Source organism: Eucalyptus grandis, chromosome 8 (genome assembly GCF_016545825.1).
Source record: "Eucalyptus grandis isolate ANBG69807.140 chromosome 8, ASM1654582v1, whole genome shotgun sequence".
Lineage (NCBI taxonomy): Eukaryota > Viridiplantae > Streptophyta > Magnoliopsida > Myrtales > Myrtaceae > Eucalyptus > Eucalyptus grandis.
Window position 1 is genome coordinate 70,794,116 of NC_052619.1, and position 22,798 is coordinate 70,816,913.

A 22,798-nucleotide genomic window follows, 5' to 3' on the forward strand; every position below is an offset into this window, starting at 1 on the left:
AAAAAAAAAAAAAAAAAAAGTGAAGCCACTATTATCAATTTTTCTGCCAGCTTCAAAGGAACAGAAGGTTTCCTCCCTAGAGATATATCTGCATCATCTTTTGCTTATGAGCATATTAGCTCTATTCTCTTTCAAAAGAAAAAAAGGCTCAATCATACGAACTGATAAAGTAAAATCGAAAGGAAGAAATGATACAGGAAAGAAAGAATGTAGACAAACCTTAAAGATGGCGTTAATACATGCTGGTACTTTCAGAATAAATAGCTTGCCAAAAGAAGTTGAGGCTTTCCATTGTCACCTTCTTATATCCCTTGAAGCTTCCTTTGATTTTACAGACCCTTTTCATCTCATATGTCGTAAGTCAACTTTCAAGCTTCGTCACTGTTGACACCTAATTTTTATTTTCAAGCACATAAAAAATCGATTAAAAAAAAAAAAAAAAAGAGGCCGCGTGGGTCGGGTCGGGCCGGATCCGGCCTTGGCCCGACCCGCCCCTCTTCCTCTTCTCTTCCCCTCGTGTGGGCCTTCGGCCCAGCCCTTCTCTTTTCCTTTTTCTTTTTCCCTTGCGCGGCCCAGCCCGTGTCTCTGTCATCTCCCTCAGCCGTTGTCTGCACAGGGAACTTGCGAAAGCCGAAAGCAAGGTCGCCAGGGCGGTTGCAAGGGGCAGGATCGCATAGGGGGCAATGCAATCCGCAGGCGAGCAGGTTGACAAAGACCAGGGTTGGTCAAACAAAGTCATGCGCACAAGCCAAGCAAAGAAAAGAAACAGAGAGCAGAAGGGGAGAGAGGGAACCAGGAGGAGGAAGAAAACGGGGGACAAAAAAGAAAATGGAGAAAACAGAGCAGCAGGGAGAGCAAAAGTGAGAGGAGGAGAGGAGTAAGAGCAACCCCAAAGCCATCGATCGCTACCGTCGACCACCGCCGGAGTTGCCGGCCGTCTACAACTCTACCGAAGTCTAGGAGGAAGAACAGAGAACAAAGGGGAGAGAAAAGGCAGGAAGAACTAGAGATCTAGGGGAATGAAAAGGTGGGACAGCCGTGGGAGATTAGCCAAGGAGTAGGGATCCCCCAGGACCCCTCACCACCACTGGAGAGCTGTCCGTTCGTCACCGACCGCCGTCATCCCCGCTGAAACCAGGTAGGCCTTTTGTCGAACTTCTGGTGTGCGTTTCCAGAAATGAGTCGGCCGGAGCTCATCCCGACTATTTCAGGCGAGCTCCGGCCGCCTTCCTGTCCCTGTTACCCGCTTGCTATTCTGCCATGTCGCCTTCGAAGTCTGGATAGGTGCTTGAGCTGCAGCCGAGACAAAGTCTGTTAGTTTTGTTAGTGTACACAACCTTTTTGTGGAATTGTCCTAGTGAACTCCGCCCCCCAATTCCTTTGCATAGGGCCCCCTGGGACTGTTGGTGGCCGGAGGGACGCTGCCGCGACCAGAGAGCTCAAGCCGTGCCCCCCATCTGCCCGAGACGTCGCCACCACAGGCATTTGCTATTCCAAAGATCCTTGGTCGCACCGAGCGGCCGCAACCAAGGATTGCAGCCGAGTTGGGCAGATCTCGTGGTCTGGCCCACTCGGCCCTTGTCCCCGACTTGGGCCCGTCGTTTGGGCCCAAGTCGCTAAGCGAACGACCAAAGGCGATCGAGCCTAGCCCAACCGAACCGCACCGGTCCGGCCTCGATCGGACCAGGCCAGTTCGACTCGAATTTTATTTTAGTTTATTTTATTATTTAAAAAAATTTAAAATATTAAAAAAACAATTTCGAAAAATCCAAAAACATTATATATTTAAAAATATTTCAAAAAAATTAAAATATTTAAAAATTAATTTCGAAAAATCCAAAAGAAAATTAAATATCGAAAAAAATTAAAAATTATTTTGACAATTCAAAAATAATGGGATTTGATTAGGAATTGCTATTTATTACTTTTTTAGTGTAATTAGACCTTTATTTGCTCACATTTGATTATATCGTATGTTTAATTTGCATATTTAATTATGTTTAATTGTACGCGTTTAATTTTACTGCAATTAGGGTCTTGGTAGCTATAGTTGTTACTTTAATGGTTGTGCACCCGCATTATCACCTCACATGTTAGTGGATAGATATAAAATCAATCCAAACTGCTTGCCAAAAAATTATTTTGATAAAATGAATAAGATTAGATATCGAAAGGGCACTAATTAATTAATTAGTGTAATTAAGTCCCCGACCCTAGTTTCTTTGGTTGCGTAGGAAGTGAGGTACACTCACATACCTCACTTGATTTTTAGCTGACCTCAATAGGTTAGTGGCGACTCCTTTTGTACAAAATTCTAAAGAATCCCAATGTCACGCGGGATATGGGCTTGAGAGAGCCCGCGCCTGATCATGGGCCTTAGGCCCATCCTTTATGCAATACCCCTAAACCTGTTCCCTCCCCCGGAGGATAAGTCGCGACAGCTTGGCAACTCCACTAGGGACTTGATTTTAAACCTTAGAAGACTTAGGCCAAAATTAATCTTGTTCAAAAATATTTTTGTTTGGCAGCGAGGATTCCAGGTACGCACCTAACATTAAAGATGTTAAATGTTTTTGCAGAATGGGAGGTATAAGGGAAAGTGTTTGCTCACATTTGTCTTGTAGAGAGGTGTAGAAATGTATGGTTTATTTTTTATGTATGAAGTGTTACTTGCCTATAAATTGTCATGCCTGCATTTCCTGCATTGCACTACACCATGGCACACACTACTTGCCGCGTGGACCTGGGCCGCATAGGATCAACTAGGATGGTGTTGAGGTGGATAACACTCCGACTACAACCGTGTAGTACGAGTTGCCCATCTCAACCCTGAAATCTCTTTCTTCATGTCAAGGTGCCCACCCCGGTCTGCAACCGCGCGACACGGGTCAGTTATTTGACAAAGCCAAAGTCATGGGTAACACGACCTAACCACAATCTTGTTGGTTCAGTCCAATGATCCTATGACTCCATTTTGAGCCGTTTAAAGTAGAAATCGAACCACCGTCCATGCGCATGTCTATGGCAATGCTACTCAATGAATAGGGTAAGTTTTTCAAAATTATTTTCTGCGCAATTTATTTCTCCGCTTTCTTTTTGGTCGGTCCATGACAAATTAGGTTTGTCGTAACTTTGGTTGGCATACGATGGGGGTACCCGAGCTTCACATCTTTTCCACCCCGAAAGCCGAGCTCCGCACGTGGTGGGATGGACTGGATCTGACTAACCGTGACTAGGTGCGATCTTATGTCAAACGATTACTCCCCCTATTGGAGATAGAGACTCATTATGGTGTCGTGCAAGCGTTAGCACATGTTTGGTGCCCCGCAACTTGCACGTTCATATTTGGTGATCACGAGCTCACTCCAACCTTGGAGGAATATAGTATTGCCATTAGAAAGCCCTTAGCGTCAGAGTTGGTTAGCCCACCTATAGGAACTAAGCATGCATCGACCTTATCTGAGTTCCTTAAAGTTAAGGAAGATGATGTGAGAAAAGTTTTGAAAGCCAATCGCAAAACCTACCCATTTTCATTTCTAAATGAGCTTTTTCAAAATGCCCCATCTTTCCAAAAGAATAAGATATTCCTGCTAGTTTTCTTCGAGTTTGTGATATTCCCATATTATAGAAATGCTATTAACCCTTCCGTAGCGTGGGTAGTTTGTGAAGTATGTATGGGAAAGGGTTTTGTTAATACTATCTTGACTGAAACTTTTCTTTCCCTTACTTGTTTTAAAGAATATAAAGACAAAGTTTTCCATGCTCCTCCTGCACTCTTGCAAATTTGGTTTTCTCTCACATTAAGGGGTTCGGTAGCTTGATGACTGTGAGCGACATTTCTGACTCTAGCCATCCTATCCTAAAGTTTAGAGATAGCAAAAGGTTTGCCCCTGATTATCATTATTCTCAATGGCTAGTTTTCATGACCAACCCCGGACCTGAGGATTTCTAATGGCATGCCAAATGGCTTCGAGTTCAAGAAGCGCGGTTCGTGTGTGGGCTTACTGGACCTATTCCTTTGTTGGGATTCACTGGAGTCTCTGAATATTACCCGACTCAAGTCACCCGTCAATTTCAAAAGATTCAACAACTTTTGCCGGTGATCCAAGAGGACCCGCTCAGGATAGACTTCCCCGACGGATGCCAAGACCACGAAGACTCCGTCGCGTTGGTCAAGTAGATATGGGATATGTGCCACCCCCGGAAGCTGATATGGCCTAAAGAAGAGTTGGAGGGGCAAGAAAAGACCTATTATGTCTTGAAGGAATACATCCTTAAGCACAAGATCCTAGAGAGCCTACGCCTAAAGATTCTTGAAGTGCCATTGAAGATCACCCACTAAGCCGAGATCAAGTGCCTCAAAATGGAGCTCGAAGAGGTCAAGGAGCGAGCTTTGAAGTTAACCTGAATTAGTGGAGCTGCCACGAGCGAAAGCCGTCCTCCTCAGTTAGATTAAATCAAGTGCGATTTGAAGCGGGACCATACTCACTTACGTTATAATGTTAAAGAATTTGTCTCGAGTCTCAATGTTAGGAGTTAAGAGAGTGTCTTTTCGTCTTTGAAATTGTTTCATTGTTTAGAGGTTTTCTCTTGCGTTTTTTTTTCTTGTATTATGTGGCAACTTGCCTTTCAATGAAATGAACAAATTGGGGTGATTAGATCGTTGTCATGGGCCAATCATCTGATTATTACTTATACTTATGTATGGTTATCTACCTTTGCATCAGGTATCAGCCAATCGATTGTACTATGCCGATCGTCGACATGGCCAAGCAGAGATCCCCGATTCACATGCGCGCAAAAGTCAAAATGGAGAACGATGACACCAACGTGCGCATGGCCAAGATGGAGGACCAGCTGGCCCAACTCACCGTAATGATGCTTGTAATAAGCCAGAAGTTTAAGGAGCCCCCCGCTGTAGCTGTCACTGGAACATCTACTCCTACGTTATCACGAGATGCTTCCCCGTCGACGGGAGGCACGCACGTTGCTGATCTCCCTTGAAAGAAATTGTCGGAGAAGCTCCTTCTGTCACGCCAATCATTGTCAATTTGGATCCTCCTCCGAAGGAAAACCAAACACCCCGCCTAAGTGAAAAGAGTGAAAAATGTTTGGCAAAGAAGGAGGAGTGACGATGTGTCTTGCAAGGTTACAAGCTGAAATGAGCTGATAGGCTATCTCCGTACACCAAGATGAGCTTTCTTGAGAATTTCCAAGAGCCCGAGCTCACAAGAAAGTATGACGGAATAGGATGCCCAAGGACTCACCTTAGGTATTACATGAGGAAAATGGCTCGCTATGCTGACAACATACCATTTCTCATACACACATTTCAAGATAGCATGGAAGGCATTGCCATGACGTGGTTCATTGCACTAGACATTGAAGAATTCACTAGTTGGGACGATTTAACAAATGAGTTCATACAGCAATATCAATTTAACACCGAGCTTGGCCCCACAAGGGAAGAGTTGACCCGTATCGAGAAGAAGATGAATGATTCATTTAAGGCATTCGCGCAAAGGTGGAGGACCATAGCCTCACAAGTTAAGCCGGCCTTGAATGGAAGGGAGATGAAGTAACTATTCCTCAAGACATTGCCCTCTGAATACTTCCAAGGATTAGTGTTCTTGGGTTGCCAGACGTTTGCACAGCTGGTAGAGGTAGGTGAAGGAGTCAAATGGGCAATTATCGAGGGGAAGATATCTACCGGAGGCACAAAGAAATTCCTAGTGAGAAGATAAAGAAATCGCAGTTGAGGTAGCACTTGTGCAAGAGCCGCTTTTCCCTCAACCGCCCGCAGAACCCGCGCACAGGCCTACAGTGGTTCGAGGGAGCTCATCACGAGCATATGACAAGGGCAAGAGGCCCATTCGAAAGGATTTTGCCCCACTACCACGCCCACTGTCCAAACTATTGCCTATGCTTCTCGAAAAGAGGATGGTCGCAAAAGAGGTACCTAGAGATAATCCCGCGAGGTTTGCCGAGTTCGATGTGACCAAAAAAACCTGCGAGTACCACATGGGAGAAAGGGAGCATGATGTAGATAATCGCCACGTGCTAAGATACAGAGTCCAGCAATTGCTAGACAAGAATATTTTGACTTTCAAGGAGGCTCAGCCTAATGTGCAACAGAACCCCTTACCAAACCATGCGGAGGGAGTGAACTCAATTTTTGAAGAGGACGTCATATGCACCATCCTAACGTGCAAGGAAGTTAAGTCCTCCGAAGTCATAGCTGTCCCTCTAGAGTAGAGCGATTCTCATTCAACTTAATCTTTTGTCTTATGTCCAATCCTCTGCGTGGGATCTTCTTGTTATTTCTTTTTTGTCTATGTCATTTGTAGCATGAATGATGGTCAGCCCCGATCTTGAGCCGTTGGTCGGGGGTGGTGTGTGTTAAAATACGGTCTTATATTTCCTCATTCAATAAAATAGACACATGTTTTATTTAAGGACATGTGGAAGCACATCAAACTAGTCCTATGATGGTCGTTGAGGCCTGGGCCTCCACATGCTCCAAAGTTTAACTATTTTGCAAGAACAAGGAGATCCGAGGATATGAGGATGAGTTCTTGAAACTTTTTACAAAAATACTTCAAACAAAAATTCATAAATCGCATGGCATCATTCGCATGACTTGTTTCCTACATCAATATGCGTGCTTCATGTTGATGACCCTCGAGAAAAGTGGTTCGCAAAATTGTTTTTATTTGGGCAAAAAGGTGAAACGTTAACCATGCCAAACAAGAGGTGCTTAGGATGAAGAAAGGCAGGTCATTTCCAAACACGTCCTTCATAAACTTTTGAGAGGAGTGAAAAGCGACCTTCTCTTAGGACAAAGGATTCATTCGCATTGAGTGCAAAGATCAAAATGTAAAGGCGCTTCCTTCATCAATCCATTCATTGCACTGATATCTTGCTAACCTTTAGGGCTAAATGAAGATGATCCTTCAAAGTACCCCTATTGAGAATGAACCTACATTAGAGCAGCATATGAGGTTACGGTCGTGTTGTAGAGCAAAAGGTTAAGAAAGATTCTATTATTTTCACTTGCATCAATCTTCTGGTGATAGTTTTAAAGGAATTCTCATTAGATCTTGACTCATCCCAATGTGAAGAAGAGCATTTCATTTTCTACCCAAACACCGAAATCCATTGCTTTAACCAACTTGGGCCTGATTATTCATTTCTGAAACCCGAGTGGTGATCATCTCCTTTCACTGGGGCAAGGCATAAGAATTGACCAAATATAATTGACAGTCACGAGAAAATGTGAAAAGCATATCGAAAGTCATAAGAGCTCCAAAAGTTCAAAAAGCAAAAAGTTCGACAAATTAAAAGGCATAAAAAAGCAATGTGCCTGGTAAAAGCAAGGCCAATGTCCGTCAAGAAAAAAAGCCAAAAAGCTGCATCTTATGTGAAAAATTATCACAATCTAAATGCCTGAGAAAAAAAAATATTGCAAGTGCAAAGAAAATTAGAAAAAAGGGGCAAAGCTCTCATGCAAAGATGATTAGTCAAGGGACTTTCGAGATGCGTTGTATTTCAAAAGCCAAATGATTTGGAAAGATTGAGTGACCTGGTCACAATGTCATGATGATCATCGACTCTTAAAGACCCTATTGAAAATTTTAAGCCTTTCGAGCCTCTCCCAAGCCAACATTACAACCCTCTTCTGAAGTTTTTTCTGATTGGGATGGTTTGAGTGAAAATGAGAATGCCACAAAGAAGCTACTGCTAAAGGAGTGGAAGTAATTCTATCTTGTCTTATCTTCCAAGTTCTTGACTTGTAAACCCGATGAAGATAGAAACAAATGTTCATTTATTGGCCTCAAAGTAATAATCCCTTTATGTAAGCCCATGACCAAACTCTTATTGCGGTCCTTTCAAAAGACCTTTGTGATTGATCAGACTGTGCTCATTGCGAATGTTTCTTGAAGCCTTTGGCATAGGTTATGTGAGATACCCTCAGCAACCAATTATCTCTCACATGAATGGATGGGATCAAGCAGCCATTTTATCGGGAGTGTGTGAGAAGCCCTTTCTGACTAAGAAGCTCTAGTTTGGCATGCTTAATGAGTATTTTTCACGAGTGGTAGCCATTTTGATAAGAACTTGACTCCTAGAGAATTTGATGATTAATGATATATCCACGAGCAAGATGACAGTTTTGCGCCATATGATGCTAATTAACATTGAATGTTTTTTTTTTTAAGTAGTCGGACTTAACTTGATTAGCTTATTCAATTAATGCTGTAATATTGCCAATGCGTCTCTTGATGACATCTTTAATGACATTTGCTCAAGTTGAGTTTGACAAGATTCCTCAGTGAAGCCATGCAGTTTTCAAAGGATTAACAAGTACTTCCCTAAAAACCAGAGGTTCATGGTCAGCCTTAAACCATGCCATTTCGCATGGTTTGTGAGTCAATCCTTAAACCACATGGTTCGTGGGTTAATCCTTAAACCACAAGGTTAATGGGTAAATCCTTAAACCACACGATTCGTGGGTCAATCCTTAAACCACACAAGGTTTGTGGGCCAATCCTTAAACCACACAGTTCGTGGGTCAATCCTTAAACCATGCTTTTAAAATGTTCATGAGTCTATCTTTAAACTGCAATTTTCAAAAGATTCATGGTCAACCTTAAACCATGTAATCTACAAAGGCTCATTGGTTTTCCTTAAATCATGTATTTGCAACCTGGTCGAAACCCGTTATTATACAGTGAGACCTCATCTTTCCTTCTTCTTATAACACGGAGAGCTTTGTAGCCTAGAGTGCTTTTGTAGCCCGGAGTGCTTTGTAGCCCGGAGTCATTCTTCTTCTTATGACATGGAAAGCTTTGTAGCCCGGAGTGCTTTTGTAGCCTGGAGTGCTTTGTAACCCGGAGTCCTTGTTCTTGTAACTCTTAAAGCTTTGTAGCCCGGAGTGCTTTGTAGCCTAGAGTCATTCTTCTTCTTATGACATGGAGAGCTTTGTAGCCCAGAGTGCTTTTGTAGCCCGGAGTGCTTTGTAGCCTGGAGTCCTTCTTCCTATGACACGAAGAGCTTTGTAGCCCGGAGTCCTTCTTCCTACAAGCAGCCCGGAGAGCTTTTTGTCCTTAGCCTACAACACAAAGTGCTTTTGCCTAGTGCCTAGAGTCCTTTTCCCTATGACATGTAGAGCTTTGTAGCCCAAAGAGCTTTAGTAGCCCAGAGTGCTTTATAGCCCGAAGTCTTTCTTTCTCTTATTGACAAGACGTGCTTCCATAGTTTTGAGTTTCCTTCATTGACTTGATGGATGCTTATACACCTAGGGTCTCTTTACCGTTGGAATAATTTAGGTGTCTTTTGTCTTTGATTGCAACCTCTTTGAGGCTATATTCAAAGAGAAGCAACTGTCGACACCTAATTTTTATTTTCAAGCACATAAAAAAATCGATTTATAAAAATAAAAAATAAAAAGAGGCCGCGTGGGTCGGGTCGAGCCAGATCCGGCCTTGGCCCGACCCGCCCCTCTTCCTTTTCTTTTCCCCCGTGTGGGCCTTCGGCCCGACCCTTCTCTTTTCTTTCTCTTTTTCCCTTGCGCGGCCCAGCCCGTGTCTCTGTCATCTCTCTCAACCATTGTCTACATAGGGAACCTGTGAAGCCAAAAGCAAGGTCACCAAGGCGGCTACAAGGGCAGGATCGCGTAGGGGGCAGCACAATCCACAGGCGAGCAAGTTGACAGAGGCCAGGGCTGGTCAAACGAAGTCATGCACACGAGCCAAGCAAAGAAAAGAAAAGAAATAGAGAGCGGAAGGGGACAGAGGGAACCGGGATGAGGAAGAAAACGGGGGACGAAAAATAAAAGGGAGAAAACAGAGTGGGAGGGAGAGCGAAAGCGAGAGGAGGAGAGGAGTAAGAGCAATCCGGAGCCATCGATCGCTACCGTCGACCACCGCCGAAGTTGCCGACCGTCTACAACTCTGCCAAAGTCCAAGAGGTAGAACAGAGAGCAAAGGGGAGAGAAAATGCAGGAAGAACTGGAGATTTGGGGAAACAAAAAGGTGGGACAGCCATGGAGATTAGCCAAGGAGTAGGGACCCCCCAGGACCCCTCGCCACCACCGGAGAGCCGTCCATTCATCGCCAACCGCCGTCATCCCCGCTGAAACTAGGTAGTCCTTTCGTCGAACTTCTGGTGTGCTTTTCTGGAAATGAGTCGGTCGGAGCTCCTCCCGACTATTTTGGGTGAGCTCCAGCCACCTTCCTGTCCCTGTTAGCCCACTTGCTGTTCTACCATGTCGCCTTCAAAGTTTGGATAGGTGCTTGGGCTACGGCCAAGACAAAGTCTGTTAGTTTTTTTAGTGTACACAACCTGTTTGTGGAATTGTCCGAGCGAACTCCGCCCCCCAATTCCTCCGCATAAGGCCCCACAGGACTGCTGGTGGCCGGCGGGATGCCGCCGCGACCGCAGAGCTCGAGCCATGCCCCCCGTCAGCCCGAGACATCACCGCCACAGGCGTTTGCTGTTCCGACATCCTTGTTGCGACTGAGCAGTCGCAACCAAGGATTGCAGGCTGACTTAGGCCAGATCTATGGTTTGGCCCACTTGGCCCTTGTCCCTGACTTGGGCCCGTCGTTTGGGCCCAAGTCAGGCTGAGCGAAGGCTTGAGCAAAGGTGATCCTGGGCTTAGCCTAGCCGAATCGAACCTGTGTCCGGTCGACCGAACCCAACACTCTGCCCGGCCCCGAATTTTATTTTAGTTTATTTTATTATTTAAAAAAATTAAAATATTAAAAAACAATTTTGAAAAATCCAAAAAAATTCAATATTTAAAAATATTTAAAAATTAAAATATTTAAAAAAATTCGAAAAATCCAAAAAAAATATTAAATATAGAAAAAAATTTCAAAATTAAAATTTTCAAAAATTCAAAAATAATGGGGTTTGATTAGGAATTGCTATGTATTACTTTTTTTAATGTAATTAGACCTTTATTTGCTCGCATTTTGACTATATCGTATGTTTAATTTGCATATTTGATTATGTTTAATTGTACGTGTTTAATTTTACTGTAATTAGGGTCTTGGTAGCTATGGTTGTTACTTTAATGGTTGTGCGCCTGCATTATCACCTCACGTGTTAGTGGATAAGTATAAAATCAATCCAAACTGCTTGCCAAAAAATTATTTTGATAAAATGAACAAGATTGGGTACCGAAATGGCACTAATTAATCGATTAGTGTAATTAAGTCCCCGACCCTAGTTTCTCTAGTTGCGTAGGAAGTGAGGTACACTCCCATACCTCACTTGGTTTCTAACTAATCTCAATAGGCTAGTGGCGACTCCTTTTGTGCAAAATTCTAAAGAATATCCCAATGTCAGGCGGGGTATGAGCTTGAGAGAGATCGTGCCTAATCATGGGCCTTAGGCCCGTCCTTTAGGCAATACCCCTAAACATGTTCCCTCCCCTCGATGATAGGTCGCGACAATCACTACAGACATGGCAATTTTATTTTATTTTTTCGAATTTTTTATTTTATTTATTTTCTTTTATTTTCTTTTTTTCCCCAACCTTCTCTTTCCTTTGGTCGGCCAACGCCAACCAAAGGCAAGGGTTGGTGAGGTCAACCTCGTCAACCACCGGCGAGGCTTGCCCCCGTCGGCCACTAGCGAAGGCGAGCCTCGCCTAGCGACGACAGCTTCGCCAACCAGAGGAAGGAGAAGGTTGGGAAAAAAATTTAAATAAAACAATAAAAAAAAAAAAATTCGAAAAAAAAATAAAATATATAAATATTAAAAATTGTCACATTAGTGTTCGCCGACCAACTGTCCCCGACCGGCATCCACATTAGCGCCGGCCAACCAATTTTGGTCTGATTGACTGAATTAACACAATTATAAAAGGTTTATGAATAAATTGGCCAAAAAAAGAAAAAGTTTAGAACTGAATTAGCACAATTCCAATAGGTTTAAGACTTTTTTGATAATTCTCCCCACAAAATTGCAGGCATTATCTGGCAATGGGAAGAAATAGTAGAAGTAAAAAACTAGCTAAACCACATCTAGGCATACCTCCACACCTCCATTAGACAAGGTGCAAGAAATGTAAAGGATCCAACATCTCCAGGTGTAACCCAATCTGGCAAGAGTTGCTCACCAATTCTTCATCTTTGGCATAAATGATAAGTCCAAACTTATCTGTGGGGCTCAGCATGAACGCACGTAGCTTTTCACGCTTCTGGTCCATGTTTCCTATGCCGATAATTGAACTATATTATAGTATTAATTTTTCTTTACAAGTCAAATGCATTGTTGGTGGGTGCACGAATCATTGAAGGGTTGCAAGTATCATTGTGGGAGTGCACATTTTTGGAGTACGCAATTATAATAATTTTAATTCTTTGCGGTTGTGATGGTTTATTATTTTTAGCGCTTCACACTTTCGAAATCATTATTATGTCCTTAACAGCTATGATTCAATCACTTACATACTCAAAGTCGTACTACGGACATGATAAGAAATATATATGGACAAGATCATATGTCATGGTATATTATCCAAAGATATAAGTCGGTGACTTCTATTTTTTCACTTTCAAATTTTTAAAATCAAACGTTTGAGTTTCATTTAGTATTGAATGACTCATGCTAAGAAGGTTGTTAGGGAAATTCCTTATGATGTTTTGAATATGACAATAAATCAAAGGCTACTAACGTGTTTAATAGTTAATAGACCATGCAGATGATAGAACATGTAAAGGATATTGTTAACGTCTGAAGACGGCCAAAAGACTGAACGTAACACATGTCCAAAGTATATTCTGAAGATTTCCAGACTTCTGTGTCAAAGTTTGAAGATTGCCAGACTTCAGTGTCAAAGTATGTTCTACATCAGAAGTCTGCTCACTCTGACAAATTCCAGACTGAATGTGAATGAAGAATCAGAAGACAGACTCTATGCTGAAGCTGAACTAGAAGACATACTTTATGTTGAAGCTGAACTTATTCAAACTGTGTTCATACCTTAAAGCTAAATCTATTCAGAAGCAGAATATGTTCAGACCCAGATTGTAAAGTCTATTGCACTCAGACTCAGATTGTAAAGTCTATTGCACTCAAACTTTACATCAAGATTCGACAGAACATAACACAAGCCCCAATCATATGATGGCTAGTGATTTGATTTGGATTCTACATCAATATTGATTTGATTGACTCAATTTAATTGATTGACAATTGAATCTTGAAGACAAGAACTTTCTATACGAAGAAGCTCTACTTATGGAAACCAAGATTCTGTTTGTATGGGCGATCAGAATCATTTTGGGATTCTACTTTTGTCACTCAATAGCTACCAAATCTTCTAGATACAGATATGTCCAATGGGTAGATTGGAAAACGATCCTCAAGATATTGTCCAACGGCTAGTTTGGAAGTGGAGGAGTATTTAAGGAGATGAAGGACCAATGAGCAAGTAAGAGACGGAGCGTAAAATTTATAATTTCAAAGTCTAAGCGAACTTCGATCATACAATTGTCTCTTGTGAGCTTAAACGTTTGTGATTGTTAGAGAAATATCAAAAGAGTGACTTAGTGAGATAATGTGATCTACTACTAAGTGTTTGCACTCAAAGTTGTAATCTCTTGTTAATTGCATAGTGGAATCCAGCCAAGAAGACTGTTATCATGGGAGAGTGGATGTAGGCTTGGATTAAGCCGAACCACTATAAACCTTGTATTCTTATTCTCTTCCCTGAATCTCTTTATTTTATTCGTAGTTCTATTTAACTGCTAAAGTCTAATCTTGCTCAAAATCTATTGCTCTTCAAACTCAATTTCAAAAGTCTGTTGTTATTCAGACTCAGGTTAAAAGTAAAGATTTTCATTGTATTTTGCATAATCTGTTTTTACACCTATTCACCCCCCTCTAGGTGTTCATACTAGCACTTTCAAAGGTTAATTTTAATATAGGCCTCATCACTGTCCATGGTGTGTACAAGTTCGTGTACGACTCCGGTTTATTCATGTTTGACTCTTATCTCTAACCTTTTAATCCTATAATATTCTAAATCCCATGGTACACGTTATTACAAGATTAATTTTATGCTGACCATCTTTGGCTTCTATTGTATATTAGATAAAACCACTAAATTGAATGGCACTTTTATGGATGTGCATATAGGTAACTCGCACACGTCTGATAGCCACGTGGGTCACCGGACCACCAAAACGGTGCACAAGGCCTCGAGCTACATCAAACGGTGCTTAGGAGGTGGACCCAAGGATGCGATCTTGTTCTGTGGATCAGGATCCACCGCGTCAATCAAGCAACTCCAAGAAGTCATGGGCATTGCAATGCCATCGATCCTAAGAGACAGGATTATTAAGTGCATGCCAAGTGAAGAGAGATGGGTGGTCCTAGTCGGGCCTTATGAGCACCTCTCAAACCTTCTCTCATGGAGGCAAAGTCTAGCGGAGGTCATAGAGATCAGACTAGATAAAGATGGGTCGATAGACATGGAAGATTTAAGGCAAAAGCTCAAGTCTTATCGAGATGCAGACAGGCCAATTCTGGGTTCTTTCTCTGCTTGCAGTATTGTCACCGGGATTTGTACCAACACAAGAGCTATCACGAAGCTGCTTCACCAATTTTGTACCTTTGCTTGCTTTGATTTTGCAGCTAGGTGAGCCTTCATTTTCCTGCATTCTCTAACTCAATTAGAGAACTCTTCATTTGCATTTACTGAGAATATGGTTCAAGACTATATAATTCTAGGGTAACATAATGAGGCGACTAATCTGATTGGCCTTGAATTGCTTAATTTTGAATAGTGCACCTTATATGGAAATCAACATGAGGTCGGGGAAAGTTGACAGCTATGATGCTATCTTCTTGAGTGTGCACAAGTTCCTTAGTGGACCAAGGTCTCCGATGACAGAAAAGAGAAAGAAGCTTTGGGAAAGTGTTTCACTGTATTGTATTATGTATAACAATACAATGTACATTTATAATGTAAGAAAGGAAGAATAAAATAGGAAAAGCAATATACATGAATATAATTTCCTATTTACTGTTTTAATCAAAAGATCTACTAGAATCAGAATCGTCTCTAAGATCTTCCAACACTCCTCCTCAAGCCGGTGGCCTATAATAGTCAAGGACACCTAGCTTGCTCAACAAAAACTTGTGTTGTCTTTGGCATAACGGCTTAGCGAAAATATATGCAGGTTGATTCACTGTTCCGATGCCCTTTGTTACGAGAACTCCCTCTTTGATCTTGTCACGAGTAAAGTGACAATCAACTTCTATGTGTTTTGTTCTCTCATGAAAAACTAGATTTGCTGCTAACTTAAGTGCAGCATCATTATCACAGAACAATTCACTTGGTCCACTGACCTATATTCCCAAGTCTGAAAGAAGTCCTCGTATCCAAACTATTTCATAGGTAGTTTTTGCCATGGCTCAATATTCTGATTCAGCTGTAACAATGATACAGTAGACTACTTCTTTGTCTTCCACGAGATCAACAACTTTCCCAATTTAACACAAAAACCGATGATAGATCTCCTAGTCACCGGGCAAGTAGCATAATCAGTGTCACAAAAAGCTTTCATCCCCATATCACATTCACAAGATAAAAATATACCGAGCCCTGGACATCCCTTCAAATATCTTACTACTTTTAAGGCTGCATTCATATGTGACTCTTTTGGCATATGCATGAATTAGCTGAGTATCTGTACCGTATAACATATGTCAGGTCTTGTCATGGTAAGATATATCAACTTTCCAACAAGTCACTAATACCCTAACAGATCCCTGAGTAATGGATCTTTGTTTGATGTAGAAGAATGAAGATCATACTCATGTGTCGTCAACTTGATATTCTGTTTAATGGGAATTACTGCTGGCCTGCACCCTGATAATCTAGCCTTAGAAATGATTTCCAAGACAATTTTCCTTTGACTGAGAGAAATTCCTTTATCAGTCCTGGCAATTTCAATGCCAAAAAAGTATTTGGGAGATCCCAAATCCTTGATATGAAAAGTGGAGTGCAGATACTCCTTAAATCTTGCAACATGGGAATCATCGTTTCCCATGACCAATATGTCATCAACATATATCAGCAAATAAATCAATGATTTTCCCACATTTCGTATGAATAAAGCATAATCATGCTTGGAATGTTGGAAACCTGCATTGGTTAAAACAGCAGTAAACTTGGCATACCACTGTCTAGATGCCTATTTTAATCCATATAAGGATCTGCGAACACGACATACTCGATACTCCCCCTGTCTACGTAATCCTTGAGAAAGATCCATGTAGATCTCTTCATCTAAATCACCATGAAGGAATGCATTGTGGATGTCCATTTGATGCAAGGACCAATTGCGTATTGCTGAAACAGATAAAAAAGACCAAACGGTAACTTCCTTCGCAACTGGAGAGAATGTTTCATGATAATCGAAACCTTCTCTTTAAGTGAAGCCTTTGGCCACCAACCTAGCTCTTTAAGTGAAGCCTTTGGCCACCAACCTAGCCTTGTAGCATTCTATGGAACCATCATATTTGAACTTGATCTTGTAAACCCATTTACATCCGATCGGTTTTCGATGCGGTGGTAAAGGAACAACATCCCAGGTATGATTCTCCATGAGTGCAGTAAGTTCTGACTCCATTGCACACTACCACTTAGGATCTTTTGCTGCCTTGGTGAATCAAGATGGCTCATGTTCTTCGGAGATTCAACTGATACAAATCATATGTTCTCCTGATAACCGATTGAAGGAAACATAGGATGAAATAGGATACTATGTACCTAAAGAGTTTGCAGCAAAATAGAGATAGTCTTTAGTCCACGTAAATGGGCAAGTCTGTCTTCCAGAACAACGAGGTAGATCAACCATATTCTCAAAGGTCATGGATGATTCAGCAGCCATTGCTATTGTGTCTTCTGCTAAAGTAGATGAAAAGACTTCCTCTAATGAAGCTAGTAATTCCATCTCCTGATTTGAGAATTCAGATGGTGCCGGTGCCATAGAGGTGGAGATATAATAAGAAACCCAGGTGCTAATGATAAATCTTCATCAGTCAAAAGAAATCGATTGTTGTCTGATGATTGTCTTGTGATGAAGGGTGCTTCTCTTTGAAAGGGAATGTGTCTTCATGAAAAATAACATCTCTACTGGTAAAGAAATTCCCTGTAGAAAATTCCATGACACGATAACCCTTCTGAAGAGAAGGGTATCCCATAAGAACACATCATGTTGCACGGGGCTCATTTTATCGCGAGGACCACAGTCGTTGCATAACCAAATACTCTAAGATGGCTATTATCTGGCTATCTCTTGTAAAGCATCTCAAAAGGAGTTTTACCATGAAGAATTCGACTTAGCATGCGATTAATCAGATAGGCAACTGTGACTATAACTAATTGCATTACAATAAATGCCCTTATTCAATAATTCTAAATCTCCCGGAGAATTGACCCAAAAATAAAGCCCTTGTGACTCTTTACTCAAGCCCATCACTCTGCTAGTCGAAAGGTCGTTAAAGACACAATTTTTGGAATTGAATATGGCTTTGCAGGAATTGTCCATACATACTTTTGCGACAGAAATAAGATTAAACTCAAAATCTTGAATGTATAGGACATTTTTAGGGACAAAATTTTGACCAAGATGTACGGTGCTGATTTTGGTAACATTCATAATGTTTCCATTTGGAAGACGCACCGTAATAGGAGACTGTGTGTTTTGATGGGCATGAGAAATTAGGTACTCATTACTGACTATGTGGTCACTTGTGCCTAAATCGATAATCCATGCATCAATAGATAATGAATTCGTTTCATGGGAAAAAGTACCTGAAAATCTTGCACCATTATCACCAATCTTGAGCTGACTCAAAGCTTGCACGATATTTTCATATTGTTCTTGAGTGATAGTCGGCTGAGATGTTCCACCACTCCTCTGCATAAAGACCTGATAGACTGAAGACTCCTCTTGCTTTTTATTATTGGGTTTCCCATGTAATTTCCAACATGTATCGACAGTGTGGTATGGACGTTTGCAATATTCACAATATTTATTTTTAAACTTTGAATTTTGCCCACTGACCTTGCCTGCTGACGTGGCATTTCGTGTGTTGTACGATGCTTTGTATACTGGCGTTGACGTGGCGAAATATCGACTGTCTAATTTAACCGGATAATTCATCAATCTGTAGCCATCCAATCAAGCGTGACAATCCCAGCTGTTCGCTGGGAAAAATTGATCCAACCTGTCCGATCCAGCGCGTCTCCCTCGACTGTCAAATCCAGCAATTTTATCCAAACCGTTCAATTGATCTCGACGATCCCAGTCATCCATCCGTGAAGACTTAGGGTAATCTTTGTCACTTTTTGCCACCATAGCTGCAAACCCCTTTTCTCTCGGTTGTCCTGTGGCTCCTAGGTTTCCTCCGGTGCCGGTGACGTTTTCGGTTGAGACGAAGCCCGAGGGAAACATCGCAAAGCCCATTCCTTCAGCAATCCAACCATGTTCGGTCGTGGCAGCTCTCTGGTTTTCCTCCTGCACGGCCAACTAGAAGATTTGGCCGAGAGGAGATTAAGGATCCATCGCAAGAATCTGCGATCGAAAGGCGGTGTACGAGTCATTTAAGGTAAGAAGAAATCTGGTGGCTTTCTCTTTCTCTCCCATCGCATAATATTGTCGGAGAGTGGCTTCCGACCCCTCCAACTTGTCTTTGGCTGCTTCAATTTCGTTTCATAGAAACGACAACCGGTTGAAACAAGCAGTGACCAAGAGGTTCCCCTATTTTAGCTCGATTAAGGCTTGTGTCAATGAGAAAAGCCTAGCCCTATCTAATTTCCCGTACATCTCCTATATGTTATCCCAATATATCTTTGGATCTTCTATCGGAGGAAACCGGTGGCGACATCCAGCACCAAGCAGTTTCCGATCCAGGTGCACACCAACTTATTGCAACGCCGCCAATGCCTTTGCAGTTGTTCATCCGTCGGGTAAGGTATGGTTCCGTCGATGAATTCTTCTTTAGTTTTAGTAACGAGTGCTCGCCGGAAATCGCGAGCCCAAGAGTGGTAGTTCGCTGGTCCGGTAAGTTGTTGGGTGATTAGGCGTAACTCCAGCACGTTTGCCAGCGATGTGTAGAGCGGACCTCCGAGCTCCGGCCGGCCGCCGTTGAATGGAAATAGATACGGTGGTCCGTGTGAAACCGGGTAGGGTTCCATTCCGTAACCCAGCATGAATCCGAGTCTGTGACCCGCAGTCGTCTGACCCGACTCACCAATCGGGTCGGTTCCATATGGATATTGGCCCCACTATGCGAGGTACCACGAGGCTGGAGGCCAGTAAGTCGGCCCCAGAATCTGTATTGGAGCAAGGGCAAAGGTGGAGACATTGGTCACCTGCTCTTCTCCAGTCGATCCGTCTCAATCAGAAGATGAAATTGTCTGATCATGGGTTGATGAATCTTCTACTGAGGGATTCATAACGTTCTTGTCTTTTGCCATGGTATTGAGAATGATTTCCTAATCGTTCTTTCAATTTGTTTCGCAGGAAGGAATGCACAACAATAAATCAATAAAAGAAACGATGGCAATTCAGAAGATTGCAAAAGCTAGGGCTGGAAGCGAGGGCTCTGATACCATGACAAAAAAGAGAAAGAAGCTTTGGGAAAGTATTTCACTGTGTTGTATTCTGTATAACATTACAATGTACATTTATAATGTAAGCAAGGAAGAATAAAATAGGAAAAAAAAAATAGGAAAAGCAATATACATTAATATAATTTCCTATTTACTGTTTTAATCAAAAGATCTACTAGAATCAAAATCGTCTCTAAGATCTTCCAACATCCAGGAATCCTGCTCATGAGCAAGGCTCTCTATCAGCTCAGATCATCTCCCCCATCAACCTGTGGAGGGGGAACTGTTGATTATGTGAATGGTTTCAATGAAAAGGTAAAAGCATTGATCTTTTGCAAACGATAGAGCAAATTCTTTTTTTTTCTTTTTTTTCTTTTTTTGGTTGAAAACGATAGAGCAAATTCAAAAGATAAAGCAATTACCATCAAAGCATTCTGATTTTCATCAGTTGGTGACTTGTCAATTTACTTGCCTAGCAGGATACGTTACATGTGGAAGACATTGAATAAAGAGAGAATGCTGGGACTCCGCAGATTATTCAGATCACAAGAGCAGCATTGGCATTTTGGTTGAAAAATTACTTGGGATATGAAGTAATTGAGAAACTGGAGCACAAGTATATTAAAGAAGCAATCGAAAGTCTCTCCAAAAACCAGAACATAGAGATTCTCGGGAGCAGAACAGCTAAGAGACAGGCTATATTGTCTTTCCTGATATACTCAACAACTAATTCACGACCAGGTCGTGATAAGAAGGGAAGAGAGAGAGGGCTTTACCTGTGGGAAGAAACGGGGAACGAAAAAGACAAGCCTCTCCACGGACCTTTTGTTGCCACTCTCCTCAATGACCTCTTTGGCATTCAAGCGAGAGGTGGGTGCGCTTGTGCCAGTCCATATGGTCATGCCCTACTTGGCATCAGTGAAGCTCAGTCTCGTGCATTCAGATGTGCCATTCAAAAGGTAAGATGCTTGTTATCTTTCCTGTAAGACAATGACATGTAAAACCTTCAAGGTTTTCAAACCGTAATAGCCATACAGGGGAAGGGTCTATTAGGCCCTACCCCTCAACCAATGCGATGATTTCTTAGAGACATATAAGATCAAGCGTTTCACTGATCTTTTGTGAGTTTACCTTTATAACAGGGATTTGCTGGAGTGAGGCCTGGATGGACCAGAGTCAGCTTTCCCTACTACCTTTCGGAGGAGGAGTTCTAGTACATTATTGCTGCACTGGAGTTTGTAGCCTCTTATGGCCAGAGGTTCCTGCCGCTCTATCATTTCAACCTGAAAAATGGAAACTGGAACTTCAAAAAGAAGGCACTCATGGAGATTGTAGGGAAAGAAAGAAATGGCAAAATTTCTATCTTAAATGACATCCGGGAAGGCAAAGATCTCAATGGAGATGCCAAACATGAGAGCCTCATTGCCAGGTATGCGTCATATTGGGAGAGTGCAAAACATCTTGCAGGTCTCCTCCCCAAATTTCCCTCCCCACGCAGGCTTCCGGTAGAAATCGAGCCAGAGCTACTGTATTTCCGCATGTCGTAGAAGATTTGAAAAAAAATAATTAAATTGAATCAAAGTGATATCCAAAGTCCACACGAATAGATTATGCAACTTCAAGTACTATGTCACCAAGAGTCATCTGAATATAATAGCCAAGCGGATTGTCACAACCATCTATAGATACATGTACTGACTCAAAATGACCTACTCGTGAATTGTGAGAACAGCCCCTAAGATTAAAGGCTACGAGTTGATCAATTTCGTTCATTGGGAATCTCCTCCAAATTTTCTAATCGCAATTAGAGTTTTCTTACTCCGAATTTATTGATTCACCTTTGTAATGAGAAAATATGATTGCGATGCTTATATTGAGCCTCTGGTGTGTGACTAGAAAAAATCACTTTGTGTATCCCACTATTCTTAATAATTAGTGGAAGTTTTGGGTGATTTGTGATTTTTTCCACATTTGATTTCAACGTTAAGTCATTGGTGTTATTGTTGGCTTTATTTCTTTATCAATTTGGCGTTATATTTGTTTTTTTGCTAGTTTTGTTTCCCATGAAAAATCTTTTACCAAAGTTTGCATTTTGGTTTTATTGTAGGAGACTTAGATTCCGTGCTGAATCCGAAAAACAAATGTCAAATGCAAGGGTAAATCTTATTCTCAACTTGTATGTACAACTCTCACAATTAATACTCAAATGACTCGAAGACCAATAGCTTCTAAGTACAAATTACACTAGAATTTAATCAACGATGTAATTTGAACACAAATAGCTAGGTAGCCTACGCTTCAGACTCAAACTATATTGGAATTGAATCTATGACACAGCTTGTTTTATGTGTATAGCTGAAATTTAATCAACAGTGATACCGTTGGATAAAAAACACAGGTTCGGAATTTAATCAATGACGCTAGGCTTGTGGAACAGCACCAAAATTTAATCAACGATGCTAAACCAAATGAAGACACACACCGGAATTTAATCTATGATAGGAATCTTGAAAATTACAACTAAAATGTGATAAAGTCAAGATAAAGTAAAAATAGTTGTTGTGTTGTACAGGGGGATTTCTCGTTGAAAGGGTTGCGGTATTTATAAAGTGAGCTAGTAGCCATTAGTTGGTTATTTCTTATCGGGCGCCACTCTTCACGCTCTCCGTGTTTTCTTTTCTTCTTCGCAACTTTACTCATAAGCAACTATCTCCTGATTTGTTGATGATGCTCGCATGACTTGCTCAAGTAAATAACAGCTTCCCTATTTTTATGCGCATTTCACGCACCAATTATTCTCGCCTAAGCTCTAATGCTAATCTCACTTAAACTCCAAGTCTGATGTATTGTTCCTATAGCCTAACATGTGGCAATTAACTACTTGGATGTCAACTCTGGTATCTGTGTCTAGAATTCTGCCATCACTTAACTCAAATTCCCTTCACGAACATTGGAAAAAGACATTTTCATGAGCAAAACGGACAATATCACCCTTATTATTTCCCTCATGGCTAGCACGTGACAATAAGGGTAATTTTGAGTGTCAACAATTACTTATTCCGAGATTATATTGGCTGGTTGTTGTTGGCGCTAAATTGATTTTGGTTGGTTTAGTTTCGAGAAAAAAATTGATCCTGGATTGAGTTTGTTCAT

The 22,798-nt window shown here is 41.6% G+C and overlaps 1 pseudogene; it reads left to right on the forward strand.

The window, feature by feature from the left end:
• The first annotated feature begins 14,138 nt into the window (after positions 1–14,138).
• On the forward strand, positions 14,139–21,192 carry LOC120287500 (annotated as a pseudogene).
• Positions 21,193–22,798: the final 1,606 nt, after the last annotated feature.